The following is a 21361-nucleotide window of genomic DNA, read 5'->3' on the forward strand; positions in this document are numbered from 1 at the left end:
TTTCTTGGAACCGCTCACTGGCAGAAAGGTGAAGCACCCCCTTAAGGTGAAAAAAGACGCCCTTCAGCAAGTATGAGGATGTTACCCACACTATTTGGTCCAATCCCAGCCTGCCTAAAGGGTTCGGCCTTTTTACACACTTTGAAATGACAGTTTATGTGATCTGCAGCGCCTTTGGCAAAAAGAGGGAACTGCAGAATATTACATTTACATAACGTTGTAACTTTGATTATATAATTCATGAACTTTTCACCAAATTCTACCAAATGTGAGTTAAAATGTTTAAAGGTGACATTTTAATTTCAAAGTGATTTTTAGATCCCATTTCTGCCTGCTTCACAGTGGAAATTTTATAAATGACTGTTTGGAAAAAACAAAAAAATCCAGCAAAAAATGACAGAAAGAAAAAAAATCCCCCTGAAATCTGGAAAAAAGGATTTAAAAATAAAGCTTGACGAGAAAAAGAAAGTTAGAAAGACTGTGGTAAAGTGTCTGTGAATGAGTGCAAAGCACAAGGAAATAAACTTTACTTAAAGCAAACTTGGGTGTGGTTGGAGCTGAAAGAGCCCAGACAGTCTTCTGTCAAAGGTATATCATGTGATCATCACATATGAGGAAGTATGAGGACATATCCACATCGACCCCAGAGACGTTTTTTAAGTTCACTCCAGCTCTGTTATCTGCTAGAAAGTCAGCAAAAATGAGTCAGTATGTGCTGCCAACAGGATTAGAGCATGCTCCTTGTGTCCCCCGTACAGGTTTGCTCATTTTTTGCAGCCTGTTTTCAGCCACAGGGGAAGGCGTGACTAGTGCTTTACTATCACTGTGCTGTAAAGGCAACAGCACATATGACCTGCACGTCATAAGTGCGTGCAGCGTCCAATATAGCCTTATAAATATTTCACGATTCACACGATGCACTCCATTTTCAACAAGTCTCAAGGAGTCTGCACTCCCACTATGATGCAACCGGACAACCCAGAAACCTGCAAGGCCAATACGGGTCAACAGGTGCATGTGACTGTAGCTTCAGCTGAGCAAAAACAACAAACCAAACACACCTGAGATCATTGCAGCCTTCGCCCATAGCTCAGTAACGTTTGGTCACCATCTTTACATTTGACTAAATTGCAGATTTCAAATCGCATAAAGTTTTATGTTCCTGGGAAAATAGCAAGTTTCTGGGTTTGTGGCTCAACCTGTTATTTTTATTTGTTTTGATCGTCCTCAGTGGAATTAGGTTTTATCCAGGCAGACGCGGTCTTTGTTTCAATTTTTAAATGTGCAAAACAAAAATCCAGCCAGAAAAACATTGCATGCGTTGTGGATAAAACCCCCTTTTGCTGCTGTCAGACGAAGCATTAAACAAACTTTTTCAAAGCGCTGAGCTTTTCCTGAAGACTCTGTTTACACAAGGCCCAAAGGAGAAACCCATCTCTTCTCACTAAGTACTGGATCAACATGAACCAGTTTAGTAAAGTCAAAAATAAGATTTAGAGAAGAAAGAATCTGACTGCACAGGCATTAATCTTCAGCTCCACCTGTTCAGTTGGGAAAACGTTCAACTGTCTCTGAAAATGAGCAACATGTTGTGTCTTATTTGCTTGCATTTTACTTAAAGTCTTGTTTTTTTTAATTTACTGTTTATCTGGCAGGCAGCCACATTATTGTGAAGGCGACACTATCATGCAGAGGGAGTGACCTGTTGAAGCCAAACATTACTACTGGAACAGCTGCACAAGTGCATGCATGGCTACCTCTACAAGCTGATATCCACTCCTAAAACCCCCTGCATGAGTGAAAGGCCAAAGGTCTGAATGCTGTCTCCACCCCTGCAAACCGGCACCAGCCCTACATGCCCAGACAATCGAATCTTCACCTCAAATAGGAAAAGAATATGAAAGCTGTCTGCGGAATCGGCCGTGTGGATCGTTTGCTGCTCTTCTGACTTTTTCGATCGCATGTCAGCTTACACTTGGCCTTCTTCAAAGACAGGCCCCAACAAGAAGGCAAGCTGCTCCGGTGGTTGCTTTAGGAGCCACTCTTCCTCTTTCAAATCTCATCTGTGTCATACTTTGTGAGTTACACTGCAGCTTTGTCTCAACCTGCTTTCTTCTGGCACTGGTTAAAACAAGCTTTGCCTAGAGGCACAGCAGAGAGAACCCAGGCGAGCTTTCAAAAATGTGTTAGGTTAGTCTCAATGAAGAGCACAGCAAAGAGCAGGAGTGCAAAAACACTTCGTCTGGACTTTAGTGAACCAGCCGTATGGTGAAAAGCAAGGAAAACGCCCCCTATGATAGTCAAATCCACCATACATAAGGTTATTCGCCTGATCATTTCTGATAAGGCGAAGCATGACCTCTGACCTTTGGCAAAGATGTCCTAAAAACATTTTTCCTTCTTGTCATGTCCAGTGATGGAAAATTGCTGTAAGGCAGCATTTACCCAATTATTGCATTCCACACACCAAAATACCAGCAACGCAAAGTCGCAGGAGCTGATAGTTTGGGTACATTTGAAATATTTTAAGTAAAATGAACTGACATGTCAAAGAAACTTCACTGAAACATCAACCTATGGCAGTGTAATTCACCAATTAACCTTTCTCAGTAACTGGGTGTGCAGAATAATCATGTTCACCTAACTACTTTACGTGTTTGTGCTTATGGGCTGGACAATGTTCCTCCATTCATGCACTAGAATCAGCACCACGGATGGACACAATTCTCGGTTCAAACCTGAACCTCATGTGACACCACTGAACCCGATCGTGGGGAGAGTGAATCGTTGCATCCTGACTACAAATGTTTGCATTTGTTTACGTTGAAAGTGTCAAACCCAGGTGTTGTGCTGAATTCAACATATTTACTGTTGTTTTATTGGGTTGCACAAGGCTTAATCGCTCATTAGCAAATCCGAAATATATTCTTTTTGTTGCTTTTTTGCACACAAATCATATATGGAACTGAAACAGAACCATGACGCAAAACTCGAGACTTGAACCGAAACAAGGGGTAAGGGAGTCGTGGCGTCCTTTATCAGAGACATCTAAGTTTTCTGGATCCATCCGACCACTGAATCCCTTTCAGGATCATGAGGTTGCTGGAGCCTCTCCCAGCCTTCAAGGCAGATACACCCTGAGCAGGTAGTCATTGCTTCACAGGGCCACACAACCTCACACTCAAAATCCCATCTAGGGGGAATACAGACGAATCCTGTGTTTGGATCGCCCAGAGAAAAACCCAAGCATGCACGAGAACATGCAAACTCTGCACAGAGAGAAGCCAGCAGGGATTTGAACCAGTGCAGCCCATCAAAATGAACAGGATTGAATTGAATTGTTGAACTGGGAGTGAAAAGAAACCAAATTATATTCTGTGCAAAACCACAAACGGAATATTATGTACTTCCTTTCACATTTTTCCTTTGGGACTCATCGAAAAAACAGGGTGTGTCACAACTGAGATGACTTGTCCTTCTCTCCCTTTAGAACAGTTACCGCTTCACAGGAGAAAGCCCTCCAGCCACAGCCAGCTCAGTTCACCAGGTAGCTTGGAGCCACGTTCGCTCCAAGTAAAACGTCTCTGCTCCTGCTTCTACACCTGGCTGTGGTTCCTGTCTCCGGCTCGTGTCGCGCCCCCGACTGTCCACCCAACTTCAACTGGATGAAGCTTGTCAGCTGGACTTTATATATGTAGTTATAGGGATAGACAAGTTAATTCTTCTCTAAGAGTTCTGGTAAATCGCCTGTCCGTCCTGGGGGAGGATCCCTCCTTCATGTGGGCACCCCTGAGGTTTCTTTGTTTTTTCCAGAATCCGTTTTTTCAGGAGTTTTTTTTACCGCGAAGGGGGGGGTCTAAGGGCAGGAATGTCCAGTTTAGCTTAGTCAGGTTGTTAGTTCAATTTAGTATTTTCCTATTGAATTCTTTTTATTCATGATCCTTTTGATCTTATGTTTAACTTTTTCAATTACCGATACGAAGCCCATCGAGACGGCTGTTGTTGTGAATTTGGGCTACACAAATAAAATTGAATTGAATTGAAATTGAATTGAAAAACTATACAACACAGATACAGTTTGTGTGACGGGTTCTGAAACACTAATTTACATTTTATATTATGAACATACACACACATGAACACAAGTTGGAATGCATCAGTCAATAAAATGTTTCTTTTTTTCCTTCCATTCTGCAATACACTACTAGGAGTGTTTCCAATTTCATTGAAGAAGCTTTGAACCCTTTAACACAATAGATGTGTTCAAATGACCCATCCTAGCTTGTGAGATTTTCCTACTCATAGCACAAAGTGATACTTAAGACTAGGAGTGTGAGTTCACAAGAGGCTGCCAATACAATACGTATCCCGATACACATGGCACGATACGACACGTCCCCCCGATATATCCCATGACAGTACCAGAAACAATATGTCACTATTCATTAAAGAGCATGACTTAGAAAAAACTACGCCTGAATATTAATACACCTTTTGTCGTGGTAGAAAATGTTCACGGCTTAAAATGTATGCAGTCATATGTAGTACCATATGTTGTCCACCAGGTGGTGTCGTGTGCAGGTTGATTGGCTCCCCTTCTCCATGGTATGGAGAAGTGCCATGGTGTAATTCATATTCTGCAGCTCGCTCACTCTGTTTGGTCGGAGACACATCGCCCATTTTAAAACGTTTACTGTGTGGACAGTGAAGAGGAGGATCTCGTAAGCTACTGGGAAAGTATCTTACGAGTCTCAGAAGTTTAGTACCGAGCTAGCCAAAAGGTCTCGAGCTAAGATGAGAATGTGCTGCAATGCGTTAGTAGCATTAAGCAGACAAATATATGCGACCTAAAGTCACAAAAATGGCATCAGACATCATTTAGTTTGACAAACCGTAACTCTTTGACCATTTCACGCCGCTTTGCCACACTTAACTAAAATTCATAAAGAGTTGCATAACGGGGCAAAGCCGCTTTTTTTCCAAGACTAAATCCGCTAATTTTACGTTGATGGTGTAAACACTTCACTACTGTTGCATATCAGTGCTGGGCTGCTTTTCTCTGTTTCAGAATCTGCTGGAATTACGTTAATTGCGTGAACGGGTGATGAGTTTACGTAGACGAAGGAATGTAAGCACTGGAGCTAAAGCGCCGATGTTTAAGGGTCTTTAAATCAAGAGGCTGCTGGCAAAAGTACAAACATTACATAAAGTTTCTGGAGAATCTGGGTCTTAAACAGTGCGTCGTTTTTAATCTTCTCAACATGCAGCCAATCCTACAGCTGGTGACTCTGCCCCTCCCACATACAGGTGAATGAGACGCAAGGATTGTATGAAGAGATTATGTGTGTAGATGTGGATTTCTGAAGTTTCTCTCACAGCTGCAGGTAAAACAAAAGAAAAGTTCTACAGGTCCGTTTTTTATTGAAAAATATTTATATTGTTGCACTTTTAATGTGAAACAAGTCACTGTCTTCTGGAAATGTAAATAAAAGCAACCAATTTTACTTTTTGGCCCTTCTTGTCTAACAACAAATGTGAAATCAACACACACTCAATATGCACACAAACTGTTTATCTGAGCAGCCAACTCTTAAAAATTCACATTTTTCCAAACCCAAAAACCTCAGATATTACTTTCAAGTCATTTTAGTTTTTGAGTTTCTGTTTTTTTTCCTGTTCCATCTTGTGTAGCAGTGCTGCTACGGTGCTAACCTGCCAGTCACCCGTTAGTGTTTGGTAATTTATCAACCACAGGATGGGTGGGGCTGCTTCACTACAAAATTCATCACTTATCCAACAAAAACAAAACCAAAAACAAAAACACCATTATTGGATAACTGTGATTCTTCATGCAAACATGCTGTGAGACTTTAAAAGATGCTCCTCACAGCATTCCAGTGTCCCTGCAATACCATAGATTTGTTATGATGATCTAGTCAGCAACACGCATTTTGAAGTGGACAGATGTCGCCCCCTGGTGGTAAGTCACTGAAGCAGATTGTTCACTATCAAAGAAATTGTTTACTCTCTAAATGTTGATGAAAAGTTTTTTTTTTAATTTGAGTTTTAATCAACAAAAAGATCATTTTTGTTATGTGTGTGGATATTTGCCCTGTGTCCATCGGCAGCAACACAACAACAATGATTACACAGTGTGCTGACACACAAAGGAGGTTGCAAGCCTGCAGGCTATTTTATCTGAAGGTCCAGAGCAGCTTGAAGTTCATGATATGCTTTTGTTGATGCTTGTTGGGAATGGGCGGTTAGCGGGGCTTTTCTACATCTCTCACATTTATTTTGAATGATCGACAACATTCATAGAGCCACTCCAATGAAAATGCTGTTTCTTGTTTTTTCCACATCTTTCTGATGATGGACGACAAATATACAGAAAATTAAGATTAAAATGGAATTTCTGTTTATTCAAATGGGGAATCAGGAACCATTGAAAACAGGTTTTAGTAGTCACGTAGGTGCTACAATGGCGGGCCACAAGCTCCCTGCTCCGCTCCATTCTGATGCCTCCACTTGCAGATAAAAATAGTCATGAACGTCTTTGTTTTCCTCGTCTGAGCTGGAATCTGGATCAACACTGAACGGCTGGATAGCTCTGATATCGCTCGCTACTTTTGTTGCAACACTGCAAAAATATTGGGGGTGTGAGGGGGATGTGAGCTAGCGGAAGAAGGATGATGGGAAATGAGGGGAGGCTCACTCCATGCAAAAAGTCCTACACACTTATATAGAGATTAATTTCTGATATTCTGCAGAAACTATGACCTAGATTTAAAAAAACAACACTGGGAATTCTTTTACAATAGATCAAAAGATGATCAGGGGGACTTTAAAGATGATTTTTTCTAAATGTTTGAATCTGTTCATCGAGTGAAAGCGGCAGGGATTAAAAATGACAAACTGAGCCTGAATCATTGGTTTCAGCTTTTCCTTTTTGTATAAAACCATCATTGATGGACGTCAACGACCACAAATACAAAGGCATTCGTCTCCTTTTACTACAGAATGATCTCATCTGCCTTTGTTTTGTTGTGCTATCTTAGGCACTTTAACATTGGAAGTTGGGTCATTTAGACCCACTAGACAGTGCGCTGAACCTTTTTTCTTCAATGATTTGTGATCTTCACTGGTTTCCATGGATTACATGAAATCCTCTTCACCTTTATCCACCTTTGTCATGGTAGGACTAACACGTCAATGTTCATCTTGACCCCATAGGATAGCACAAGGGTTGTATCGTTGTAGACGGAGAGGCTGACATCAGTTCCTTCGAGTGAAAGTGATTGAATCACGACCCCTGAAGTTGACTGATACAAACCAGATGTTGATGTTGTTAACCGTTGCTTTCCCCAATGGTAATCAGGAATTTTAATGTTAACTTTTAAATGTTTCATTTAGCTCATCTACACCAACTGAATGTAGGTTTTAGAGTTTCAGGGAACTAAATGCATCATAAACACTTTATGTACAATTACAATTTAAAAAAAGTTGATTTACTGATTATTTTTATCTACGTAAGTCAGTATTTTCATGCCGATTTATTATTAAGATGAATGAATGTTTTTTTTATCATTACCTTTAAAGCAAAGCAGCGTAAATGGTGTCATGTTGGGCCTTAATTGAGCTCAGATGTATGATTAGGACATCTCACAAAAATATATAGAATAAAGAGTAATACCTCAATTGACCAATAGATGTCAGGCTTGTGTTTTTTGAACTGTTCTCACATTAGATTTCTATGAAATTGATCAAGAATTAGTTTGACTGATCCAATTCTAACACTTGCTCTCATCTCCTCTCTTTGTTTTAGTTGATCAGCTGTCTCACATTTTATTACTGTTTTGAAAAGGGTTAAATGCACCCAAAATTTTTATTATGCTTAATTTATTTTCCCCTCATTGTTTTTAAAATTATAATAAAATAAGACTCCATTTCGATAGACTCCTAAAGACATTTAATTTTCCCTTTTAAAAACTTAAATGGGAATTTTTGGTTATTTATTGCTTATAAAATTCCCAAAACATGACTGACTGGCTGGCTGACTGATTGGCTGGCCGACCGACCGACCGACTGACTGGCGACAGAACAGTTTGGAATCGGATCTCAGGTAAATTTCTGTTGAAAGTTCACAGCAAGATCATAAAGTTTTTGATATTTCAATGTGACAAGAAAATGTTTATTTTCTCACAGTTTTGTGTCTCTTACTTTTTTTTAATAAGATTTAAAGGTTAAACAAATATACATTATATCAAATATGTTTCCTTAGAATTAATTAAATGCATTAATTTGTTACCCCCTCACTTTCTAGTTGGAACAAATCTGTTATGGCGAGCGGTAGGACCCGAAAGCAGAATCTGACTCCGAGGGCAGTTAAACAGTTTATTCCTCACAGGACAAGGAAGAGAATTAGACAGGCAGCTGAATCAGGGAGCTAGACTAGAAAACCACAGATATGTAGAGCAATGGAAAAGTGATAATCCGGGATGGAGAAGCAACAGGCTCAGGCATTTAAAGACATTGATGAGATGAGGAACAGGTGTGCCATGTAGGGAGGCACTAGGGAAAAAGTCAGCCACGCCCACCTGCTCACACAGATCACAACAGTGCCCCCCTTCAAGGGACGCCACCCGGCGGCCGACCAGGTCTGTCGGGATGACGGGCATAAAAGTCATCAAAAAGAGCAGGGGACAGGATAAAGGAGCGGGGAACCCAGGAACGCTCCTCCGGGCCATAACCCTCCCAGTCCACGAGATACTGCAGACCGCGACGCTGTCGCCGGACATCCAGAAGGCAGCGAACAGGAAACGCCGGATGATCATCCACGACCAGGGCAGGAGGAGGGGGCTCGGCCGGAGGGCTGAGAACACTGCAGGAGACAGGCTTCAGGAGAGACACATGGAAGGACGGGTGGATGTGCATTGAGGCAGGCAACTTAAGACGGACCACCGAGGGGTTGATGACCCAGTCTATCTCAAAAGGGCCAATGAACCTCGGAGACAACTTCCTGGACTCGCACTGCAGGGGAATGTCTCGTGTGGAGAGCCAAACCTTCTGACCCGGTTTGTATTCTCGGGCTGGGACCCTGCGGCGGTCCGCTTGAGCACGGTTCCGAGAGGCAGTGCGGGAGAGGGCTGCCCGGGACTCGTGCCAAACACGACGGGCCCTGCGGAGATGGTCCTGGACAGAAGAGACGGCCACGGCTCTTTCCTGAGAGGGGAAGAGGGGAGGCTGATAGCCATTGGACGCCATGAATAGAGACAGACCTGTTGCAGAGGAGACCAAGGAATTATGTGAATACTCAATCCAGGGAAGATGAGTTGACCACGAAGCAGGATGACTAGCTGCCACACAGCGCAAAGGTCCTGGTTAGCCCGCTCAGTCTGGCCATTGGTCTGGGGGTGGTATCCAGAGGACAGGCTAGCTGTGGCCCCAATGGCCCGACAGAAAGCGTTCCACACCCTGGAGGTGAACTGGGGGCCTCGGTCTGACACAATGTCCTGGGGCAGATCATGCAAACGGAATACCTGCTGGACCAGGAGGTTTGCTCTCTGAAGGGCTGAAGGGAGCTTGGGAAGTGGCACAAAATGGACGGACTTTGAAAAACGGTCGAAGGTTGTCAAGACTGTTGTGTTACCTTCAGAAGGTGGAAGGCCAGTGATGAAATCCACAGCTATGTGGGACCAGGGTCGATGAGGAACTGGGAGTGGTCGCAGAAGACCTGCTGGTGCTCAATGAGAAGCCTTTCCACGAGCACAGACAGAGCAAGCCTGGACAAACTCCCGTGTGTCCGCAGATATGGAGGGCCACCAGAACCGCTGTTTAAGCAACGTCAAAGTCCGGTGTATTCCAGGATGGCAAGCCACCTTGGAGTTGTGGCCCCACTGCAGCACAGAGGAACGAGCAGATGGGGGAGCAAACAGAAGACCTGTGGGAGATTCAGGTGGAGAGGGAAGGTCCTTCAGAGCTCTCTCAACCTCACGCTCCACCTCCCAGATGGCAGCCCCGACAACACAGGAGCGAGGTAGGATGGTGTCCTGAGGAGTATCACAGGAGGCTGGCAGCTCGAATTGCCTGGACAGGGCATCAGGCTATAGGTCGCGGGACCCTGGGTGGTAAGTGAGGGTGAAATTGAAGCGTCCCAGAAAAAGGGACCACCGAGCTTGACGGGGATTCAGTCTGCGGGCAGAACGGAGGTACGACAAGTTCTTATGATCTGTCCATACCAGGAAAGGTTGAGTTGTTCCTTCCAGCCAGTGGCGCCATTCCTTCAAGGCCAGCACAACTGCCAACAGCTCACGATTCCCCACGTCATAATTCCTCTCCGCAGGAGACAGCTGTCGGGAGAAGAAAGTGCAGGGGTGCATCTTCCGATCTGAGGATGAACGCTGAGAGAGCACCGCCCCAACTCCAGATTCTGAGGCGTCCACTTCCACCATGAACTGCGCTGTAGGATTAGGATGAGACAGTACAGGAGCAGAACAAAAAAGACTTTTCAACTTGATAAAGGCTGCCTCAGCTCCTGAGGACCAGGTGAAGGGTTCTCTTACAGAGGTCAGCTTGGTCCAGGGAGAAGCCACAGAGCTGTAGTTTCTGATGAACCTCCGATAAAAGTTGGCAAACCCCAAAAACCTTTGGAGTTGCTTCCTGGTTGTGGGTGTAGGCCACCCTTCTACAGCTTTGATCTTGGCAGGATCTGGCTTGAGTTGGCCCTTCTCAATCACAAACCCAAGAAAACTGACACTGGAGGCATGAAAGTCACATTTCTCATCTTTAGCATAGAGCCTGTTTGCTCACAGCCTCAGTAACACAAGACTGACATGTTGAACGTGCTCATCAAGAGTCCGTGAAAAAAATCAAAATATCATCAAGATAAGCAAACACAAATCTATTCAACATGTCACGCAGAACGTCATTGATGAGACATTGTAAAACAGCTGGAGCATTAGTCAGTCCAAACGGCATCACTAAATACTCAAAATGTCCCAGAAGAGTATTGAAGGCCGTTTTCCACTCATCACCCTGCTTTATTCTCACTAAATGGTAAGCGTTTCGGAGGTCGAGCTTGGTGAAGATGGTTGCAGTCTGGAGGGAGCTGAAAGCAGAGTCCATGAGTGGGAGAGGATACTTGTTTTTGACTGTTATATTGTTTAGACCTGTGTACTCAATACATGGGCGAAGGGACCCCTCCTTATCAACAAAGAAAAATCCTGCTCCAACAGGGGAAGAAGATGGACGGATAAGTCCAGCAGCCAAACTCTCAGTTATATACGTCTCCATCGCATCCCTCTCAGGCTTGGAGAGGTTGTACAGTTTACTGGAAGGTAGAGAAGCACCAGGTAACAACTAAATCTCACAGTCATAGGGTCGATGAGGGGGCAGAGAGAAAGCACGGTCCTTAGAAAAAACTTCCTTGAGGTCATGATAATCCAATGGTACACAAGAAAGGTCAATAGGTTTAGGAGGCTCAGGAGAAGTGGAAACAGGTGGTACATGGTTATGGAGTGAAAGCCAGGGCAGACCCAACACCAGCAGAGAGGGTGGAGATGAAATTATGTTAAAATTTATCAGTTCTCTGTGGTTGCCAGAAACCAGCAGGGACACAGGACATGTACGGTGAGTTACACCATCCAGAGCAAAGACTTTTTTGGGGTCGATAAAAGAGTCGATAAAATTGTCATCTGCACCGGAATCCTTTAAAGCCTGGATCTGTAATGTTGTGGAGTCATATGAGATCGTACCTTTAAGATGGATGCGTCTGGAGGAGGGATCCACAGGGGTTCGGCTCACCAGTGCCCCTCCTGAGCCTGATGAGCCCGGTCTTTTGGCCGTACGGGGCAGTTGGGGCGGAAATGGCCAGACTGACCACAGTAGCGGCAGAGCCGCTGGTAGATGCGGCGCTGACGTTCCTCAGGTGTGAGAGTCATCCTGCCGAGATGCATTGGCTCCTCGCTGCAGCGCGGCGTGCTCTGTTCCTGGGGAGGCGTGGTCGCGGAGTCCCGCTAAGTTGCAGGTGGAGGGAACACCGGCAGATGAAGGGGCGTGACCGGCGAGGAGCTGGCTGGGCGAGAGGGTCTAGCTGTTCTTTCCCTGCGTCTCTCCCGAAGGTGGTTATCCAGTCTTATGGAGAGGGAAATTAATTCCTCTAGATTGGACGTTTCGTCACGAGCAGCTAGTTCGTCTTTGATCTCCTCTCTAAGACCCCGGTAAAATATTCCAGTGAGGACCTTTTCTTTCCACCCACACTCCACAGCGGAGATGAATTTGACTCCGAGGGCAGTTAAACAGTTTATTACTCACAGGACAGGGAACAGAATTAGACAGGCAGCTGAATCAGGGAGCTTAGACTAAAAAAACACAGATAAATAGAGCAATGGAAAAGTGATAATCTGGCATGGAGAAGCAACAGGCTCAGGCATTTAAAGACATTGATGAGATGAGGAACAGGTGTGCCATGTAGGGAGGTGTGGGTACCGGATGTTCTCGGGTTGCCGGATGTTCTCGGGGTCCTTCAGGGTCCTTCGACCAATGATGACGTCACACTATTTGATTGGCTGTAAGTTGCCACGACCAATGAGTTAACGTCGCGAAGTTTTTTTTAAAACTATTGACAATTGCGGTATCATACATTAACAATGACATTAACGTTAACAACGAACAATAACTGGGGGTCGGCCGGCTGGGGGGGGGGGTTACTGCTTGGCGGCGGGGGTAGGGAAGGTAACCAGATGATTGTGAGTATGTGTGTGTGAGTGCATGGGTAGGACCGACCTGGGGGCTGGCTCGCTGGGACCCTCTGGGGCTTTCCCTCCCCATCACAGAGAGGGGAGGGCACTGAGAGGGTTGGGGAGGGGGGGTCAGATATTATGGCGGGGGGGGGGGGTTGTAGTGCGTAGGGTTTTAGGGGGGTGGCTGTGGCTGTGGGTGCGTGGCGATCCCTGGGTTGCTAGGGTCGCGTGCCTGGGCTGGCTTGCGGGGACGGGGCGCCGGTCGGGTGGTGGCCGGCTCATGGGTTCCGGGGGCCCTGGCTTCGTCCCTGGCCTTTGTCTCGGTGTCCGGCGCCCGGTGGCCCCCATGGCTGCCGCCTGGTACGGCTAAGCGCTCCTGTCTTGTGGCCTGGGGGCCGGACACTGGGTTCGCTTGTGCCTCTGGGCATTGGGGGGGCCCCTGTAGGGGAGCCCTCTCTGTGCCTGGCTGGTGGGGTGGGCGGTCCCCTCCTCCTCCCCTCCCGGGCTGCCTGGGTCCGGATGCTGGGGGGGCTTCTGGCCTGGGGGGCTCTCCTCCCCTCTCCTGGTCTGGCTGGTCTGGCTGGGTAGGATCTGGCTCCCTTTATGAACACACGGTTCACGTCGGCAGCATGCATGTATCTCCACCCCCACGTGCACGTGCACACTGCCACACTGCTCCCTGTCTGCTTCATCCCTCCTCCTTACCTACAGTGTATTGATGGACAGTTTTTTTTTTTTTCGCTCATCTTAGTGTCAGATTTTCACCTTTGATGTAACATTCGTCTTTCCAGCAGATCTGGGATAATTGTTACAGCTTAAAATAATAACTTATTCAAATCAGTGCTTGTATCCCCCACCTTTTCACCTTTCTCCCTTTTACTCCCTTCCACCCTCCCCTCACATTCTTCCCCTCTCCCTCCCCACACACACTAAATGTAACAAATAAATAAAAATAATACGAAAAAAAGGGGTTTATACAAATCTACACTCTAGTTTTTTGAAGCTATATAACCTCTTTTTGTGATAGTAAAACCTGTCCAACACAAAAAGCCTTCAGCTCTAATCTGTCTGCTCAGCTGTTGGACAGAACAAGTTAAAAAAGAAAAAAAAAAAACAACGAACAATAACGATGTAATCAATATTGCCTCGAAGATCAGTCACCATTGCCAAATATAACATATTGACATAGAAAATAAACAAAAGAGGGGAAAAAAAGAAACAATGAACATAACACACAAATAAATACAAACACAAGTAAAATAAAATAAAGGAACATAGAAAAAATCTGAGTAGTCTAATACTAGTTAAGTTAGGGGTACTCGTGAAGTTTGTATTTCTGAACAAAACTAAGCAATTTCAAGCCATTCTTCTTTTTCATATAATGAAGTGATTGAAAGCAAAAACAGAGCTCTTTATTAAATGTTATAAAAGTGGTTTGGTCTTCAAAACTTGACCTCACCAGAATGCTATAGGTGATGCTGTAGTATCGCGAGACCCAGCGAGACGAGTGTGGTGAGCCAACTTGGCGGCGCGTAAGCATTTGAACAAACATTTTCGATCTTGTTTCATTTTTCCGCCATATTAAAATATTTCCTGCTAACTAACATAACCTGTTAAGAGTATTAAGCTTCTGTCAGCCTGGAGGACCTGGAGAATTTCATTGACGAGTGTTTTAATACCTGCAACATGGTGAAGCCCAGAACCGCCACCACCACCCCCTCCGCCAAGCGAGAACGGCCTGAGGACTCTCCCGGGGCTGTGTCCTCTCCAGGCAGCGGAATGAGCGATATCCTGGATTCGATTGACAAAAAGCTCTCCAGCTTTGATTGCCGCCTCAATTTGCTGGAGATCCTCCATAGAGAATTTCAAGGTCTGCGGGAGTCTCTGGAATTCAGCCAGCAGCAGGTGCGGGAGCTCGCAGCGGAGAACCAGGCCCTCAGAGAGACCGTCAAGATCCTGAACAGTGACACCACTCGTCTCTCCGAGGAGAACCGATCCATAAAGGAAACCCTCCTGGATCTTCAGTCGAGGAGCATGAGGGACAATCTAGTGATCGCGGGGGTTCCAGAGGAGGCAGGAGAAGACCCCGAGGCCACCGTGAGATCCTTTTTAGAGGTCCACCTGAAGCTCCCCAAGGAGGAGGTGCAGAAGATCTCTTTCCACAGGGTTCACCGCCTCGGAGGAAGAAGGTCCGACCACCAGCGCCCGCGTCCTATTGTTGCTAAATTCGAACATTTCAAACAGAAGGAGTTGGTGAAGGGCCGCGGACGGGAACTCAAAGGCACGCATTACAGCGTTAATGACCAGTTCCCGGCAGAAATCCTCCGTAGAAGAAAGATCCTGTTCCCGCTGAGGAGGAAGCATCTTGCTGCTGGTTCGAGAGCGATTGTGGCCGTTGACAAACTTTACGTGGACGGCCGGCTGTTCCGGGACCCGGAGATCACCCCCTGGCTGTGCTGAAGGCTTTCAGATCCGCGCTGAGAACATCTGCGCTGCCCAGAAGAAACCCGCTAAACTTACTTCAATGAATGGAAAACCGGATCATCAATAATCCACACCTCGATCTCAGGAAAACAGTCTTTTTTTTTCTTCTTCACCTCAGTCCAACTCATGTGTCTATTGTTGTTTTGTTGTTGTTTTCGTTTTCCCTTCTATCTCTTTTTTTCTTTCCTTTACTCCCCCCCCCCCCCTCTCCCCCCTCATCATATGTAAATCACATGGAAGCAACTCATCCTCGGTAAGTATTTATTTATGCACGGAACGGGCGCGCGCACACAAGCGCACACAGGGGCGTGCACATGCGATCCCGCACACACACGCCGACATACTGCAATCACCTCACACAGGCTCTCATAGGACGCATGCGACACGCAGCTCACATAGCCAGAAAACGTTCACGCGCACAGCCCTTCTCAATGCGGGCACGCGCACACGGACTGGTACACAAGCACTACTTAGCTTTACACCTTTTCAGTCAGAGCAGTTATGAACAGTCTTAACATCGTTAGCTGGAATGTGCGTGGACTTGGCTCCGAGCCAAAGAGACTGAAAGTGTTAAATCACCTGGATGGTCTAAAAGCAGATATAGCTCTACTGCAGGAGACCCATTTATCAAATTCTTTGAATCACCTTATGTGCTGCTTACAATTTCCAGTTATATACTCTGCCAGTTACAACTCCAAACAACGAGGAGTTGCTGTTTTAATTAATAAAAATCTTAATTTTACTCATAAGGATACAGTTACTGACCCAGAAGGCAGATTTGTAATCATTAATATATCCACTCAGAATAAGGACTTTTGTATAGCGAGTATTTATGGCCCTAATGTTGACGACTCTTCCTTCTTTCACAGATTCTTCACCTCACTCTCAGTTCACTCTGACTCCACAATCATTATAGGAGGAGACTTCAACCTTGTTCTGGACCCTGAACTTGACAGACTCAGCACAGCAGCAAATCAGCGTACATGGCGGTCTGCAAGTATTCTAAAGCAGTACATGAATGATTTGGGTCTCTGCGACGCGTGGCGCTCATGTCATCCAAGCACTAAGGGGTTCACCTTTTTTTCTCCAGTTCACTATTCACACTCCCGTTTAGACTATTTATTAATCAGTAACTCTCTTTTAAAAAATATTCAAAGCTCCAATATCCATCCAATTATTATCAGTGATCATGCACCAGTCTCTGTAAACATTTCTAGGGAAAAATCCACACCCTCTGGTACAACTTGGAGGCTTAATTTGTCTCTGTTAAAGGACCAGGAATTTCTTGAATTCTTTAAAAAAGAGTGGGCAACCTTCTTAGACTTCAACAATACTCCAGACATCCCACCGTGCGTTCTTTGGGAAACAGCAAAGGCAGTCATGAGAGGGAAAATAATTTCTTATTCAACGCACAAAAACGCAAAGAGAAAGCAGATTTATTAGAATTAGAAAATAAAATCAAAACCCTGGAGACTGCTTATGCTGCTTCAGCACAGGAACACATTCTGGGAGATCTGAAAAATTTAAAGCTGCAGTTAAATGACATCATTAATAAACGAACACAATTTCAAATACAAAGGCTACGACTTGAAAGATTTGAAAACTCTAATAAATCTGGCAAATTTCTGGCTAATCAGCTTAAAATTAATAGAGAAAAATCATCAATCACCTCTATTATGGACCAAACAGGAAATGTCACTCATGACCCGGTCAAAATTAATAACGCATTTGAAAACTTTTATAAAAACCTGTACACACCGCAGATCAATCCGTCAGAGCAAAGTATTGACTCATTTCTTAATAATGTAAACCTACCCAGGCTAAATGAGGATCAAATCACAAACTTAGATTCTCCGCTCTCGCTGTCTGAACTTCATGAAGCTCTGTTGCTTATGCCCAATGGTAAAGCACCAGGGCCTGACGGCTTTCCTGCTGAGTTTTATAAAGAATTCTGGGAACAACTGGCACCAACATTTTATAAAACGGTCACATCTATTAATGAGAGCCAATCAATGCCACCTAACATGAACTCAGCCAACATAATTCTTCTTCTAAAACCAGACAAAGATCCCACTAGTCCTTCAAGCTATCGCCCTATTTCTTTAATCAATGCAGATGTAAAAATTATCTGCAAAGCACTAGCACAGAGAATAGAAAAAATCACTCCTCACATAATTCACTTCGACCAGACTGGATTCATCAAAGGCAGACACTCGGATGATAATGTCCGTAGACTAGTTAATATAATAGACTTTGCCACCATTGAAAACCAGGAAATGACGGTACTATCGCTGGATGCTGAAAAAGCCTTTGACAGAGTAAATTGGAAGTTCCTTATTGCCGCCCTCCATAAGTTTGGTTTTGGAGAAGCATTCATCAATTGGATCAAAATATTATATCACAACCCCAATGCATCAGTTAGAACTAATAAACAGACTTCAAACAGGTTTCTTCTTGGAAGAGGAACCAGACAGGGCTGCCCACTCTCTCCTTCACTTTTTGCTATATTCATTGAGCCTTTAGCTGCAGCAATAAGACAGAATGAGAGCATTATAGGAATAAAAAACAAACACAGCCATCATAAAATTAGTCTTTATGCGGATGACATATTACTGTTTTTAAGGAATTTACATTCTGTAAATGAAACAGCAATGATCATAAATGAATTCTCCTCCATATCAGACTATTCCAGTAATTGGAATAAGTCTGTTTTATTACCACTGAACAATAATGCGGAGCAAAGACTCACAATACCAGTTAAATCAGGAAATATCAAATATCTGGGTATCTACTTTTCCCCCAAACTATCAGAACTGGTGCAGCTAAACCACACCCCATTACTGAAAAGCATACAGGACGATCTAACACGCTGGACCAACCTGCCTCTGTCCCTTATGGGCAAGGTAGCCACGGTTAAAATGAAAATCTTACCCAAGGTTAATTATCTCTTCTCAATGATTCCCACACAACCGCCGTTAAAATGGTTCAAAACATTAGACTCATCCATATCAAGCTTTCTATGGAACAACAAACCTGCAAGAATTAGTCTAAAAACTTTAAAATCTGCAAAAAGCTGTGGAGGATTAGAATTACCTAACTTCCACAAATACTTTCTTGCAAATAGATTACAATACATCTTAAAATGGTTAAAAAATAATCCAGAAACTAACTCATGGTTAGACTTGGAACAGGCGTTATGTGGAAAGATCAACCTGTCACAGCTACCATTTATTAGCCAAACAGTTAAAAAACAGGATTGTTTCAAAAGCATTAATATAAATGCCACTTTAACAGCCTGGTGGGAATTTCTCAAAATATCAAAATCATCAATTCAACCGTGCAAAATGACAACCCGGACATCCTTATTAACAAAAAAATGATTCACTTCCCAGCTTGGCAAGCAGGGGGCATAAAACAACTAGAGCACGTGATTACTGATAGAAGATTCATAACTCCCCAGGAACTTCAAGACAAATATGGAATAAATAACTTCTTGGAATATCAGCAACTTAAATCAAGTATTACTAAAAAGTATAAATTTAAAGACGACGATTTAAAGCTACCAGATGTAGTTACCACTCTGATTAATTTTTCAATGAATAGAACTCTCTCCAAAATATACAAACTTTTATGTAATTTAGATAACAATATTTCCCTTCCAACAAAAAAAATGGGATGCAGATTTGAGCATCAGCACAGATGAAAGCTTCTGGTCAGAACTCTGTCTAAACACCTTTAAACTGACAAAAAGTCCAAATCTGCAGCTAATCCATCTCAAAACTCTTCACATAATTTACTACACTGGACAGAGGATGTTCAAGATGGGTCTCAGTAACTCAGACATTTGCGAGCACTGTGATAATAATCTACCCGACAGCTACATGCACGCACTGTGGTTCTGCACTCCTGTCCAGGCTCTCTGGCAGCAGGTATGTGCCGATTTATCAGTCTGGCTTAAGGTTTCAATCAGTGCCTCACCGTCACTTTGTGTGCTTGGTGACATGAGTGCCATCGATATAGAAGAAGGATTAGCATCTATCATTTTCATAACTCTTTGTATTACAAAAAAAACTATTTTAATAAATTGGAAAAACAAGAAAAATATAAACATAAGTCAACACAGAAATCTGCTGTTTGATCATATCAGCTTGGAAAAAATGTCAGCCCAAAGCTCAAGTAACTTTGAAAGAATTCTGTCTCTCTGGTCTCCTGTGGTTGACTCCATGACTTAGGGGGTGGGGGGCTTGGTCGTCGCTGCTCCTTGCCCCTCTGCTGTGGTTTGGGGTGGGGGTCGGGGCTTCCGGTGCCTGGCGGGGGCGGTGGGGGGCTCCGTTGGTCGGGGGGTCGGGTCCGGTGCCTGGGTGGGGCGGGCTGGGGCGCTGCGTGGTTCTCTGGGCTTGGGTGTGGGGGTGCGTGGTGGGGGAGTGGGGTGGTGGTCTGGCTTGGCTTGGGGGGGTGGTCCCTTTGCCTGTGCTGGGGGGGGTTGGCGGGGAGCCCTGCTCGGGGGGGGGCCCAGCGGCGCTGGATGGGCTGCCCATCTGCACCTGGGGCTGGGATCGGCCCTTCCCTGGCTCTGGGACGGGACGGGACAACCCTCTCGGGGCCCCCGGTCGCTCTGGGTGTCACCCGCTTCGGCTGCGGGGTCTGGGGTGGGGTGGGGTGGGGGGCTTGTCGGCCCTGTCCTGTGGGGGGGCGTTCTGGGGGGGGAGGGGGGGCCCATTATTGGTACGGGTCGGGGGGGCTAACGGGTCGGGGTCTCCGCTGAGGCAATCGGTGGTTGCCTCGGCCGGTTGGCCTCCTCGGTCCCGTCGAGGCCTGACCAGAGCTCCTCTAGGGCCGGCGTCTGGGGGTGGGGGCCTGGGCTTGCTCCGGGGGGGGCGACGCTTTCTGGCTCCTCTCTCTCTGTGTGGGGTGGGTGGTGCCGGGCCTGGGGTGTCGGCGCCCTCCGGGGGTGGGGCCCCTGGGCTGGGTGGCCCTGGCCCCTTTGCTGGGGGGGGGCTGGGGGACGGCTGTTTGACCACCGGGGGACAGTCTACCAGCTGTCCCCAACTTACCCCCTTCTTCATATAACCTCATATTAGGGTGAGGGGGTGGGGGGTCTAGCCTGCGATGCGCCTTGGGGGGGGGCTACTTGGCAGTGGCCCCCCTCCTATGGTTGCCGTATGGAGTGGGCCCCCCCTCTTTCGGTTTTATTTGCACCTTAGACATGTAGGGCCCTTGGTAGGGGGGGTGCTTGGACATCACTGCAAGCAAGCAGCAGATGTCCTCCTGGCACCCTACCCGCCAATTTTAACCGCACCTTAGACATTTAGGGCCCCTTGGTGTGGAGGGTGAGGGGACATCACTGTGAGTAATCAGGAGATGTCCCCTTAGTGCCCTACTCGCCAATTTTAACTGCACCCCCCTTAGTACACACACCCCTCCCCCTTCAATATATACACTCAAACATAAACACACACACATGCACACAAACACCCTCTCAAACACCCATACACGCACACACATTTTACAAGGAAGGTGGGACCTGGGTCCATCTGTCCCCTACCCCTTCCCTGGTGGGGGGTGCGGGCCCCTTGGCGATGGCGGCCGTGTCTCTTGGGTGCCGGCTCCCTGGGCCCGGCGGTGCTCTCTCCGCACCGTGGGGGGGTTCATATTACACCTGAGCCGGAGGTGTTCGTGTCCCTGGGGGGTGGGTCCTGGTCCTTGCCCCTGGGCGCTGGGCCCCGCCAAACTTCCAACATGGCCGAACCTGGTCGGGCCATATTTATAACACACCTTGTGGGCCACCCTTTTTTCCCCGGGGTTCCCCCCTCCTGGGCGGGGGCGGCGGGCCCCTGCCTTGCTCCTACCTGGACCATCCGTGGGCCGGGTGGGTGGCTGCCTGGAGTGCGGAGCGGGTCTCCCTTGGGGGGTCCTGGTTCGTACCTGGGGTCGGGGCGGGGGGATGCCCGGAACTCCTGGGTGGTGGTGGGGTGCTCGTCTGGGGCTGTGGGCGTCCCTCTCCGGTGGGGCCCTGCGTTGGGCTCTTCCGGCGCGGCGGGGGGGCTGCTTTCCTGGCTGGGCTGGGGCGGCGCTCTCTTTCCCTCCGCGCCTCCCTGCTCTCTGGCTCTGGGGGCCTCGCGGCGGTCCTGCTGGCC

Source organism: Oryzias latipes, chromosome 7 (genome assembly GCF_002234675.1).
Source record: "Oryzias latipes chromosome 7, ASM223467v1".
Taxonomy (NCBI): Eukaryota; Metazoa; Chordata; class Actinopteri; order Beloniformes; family Adrianichthyidae; genus Oryzias; species Oryzias latipes.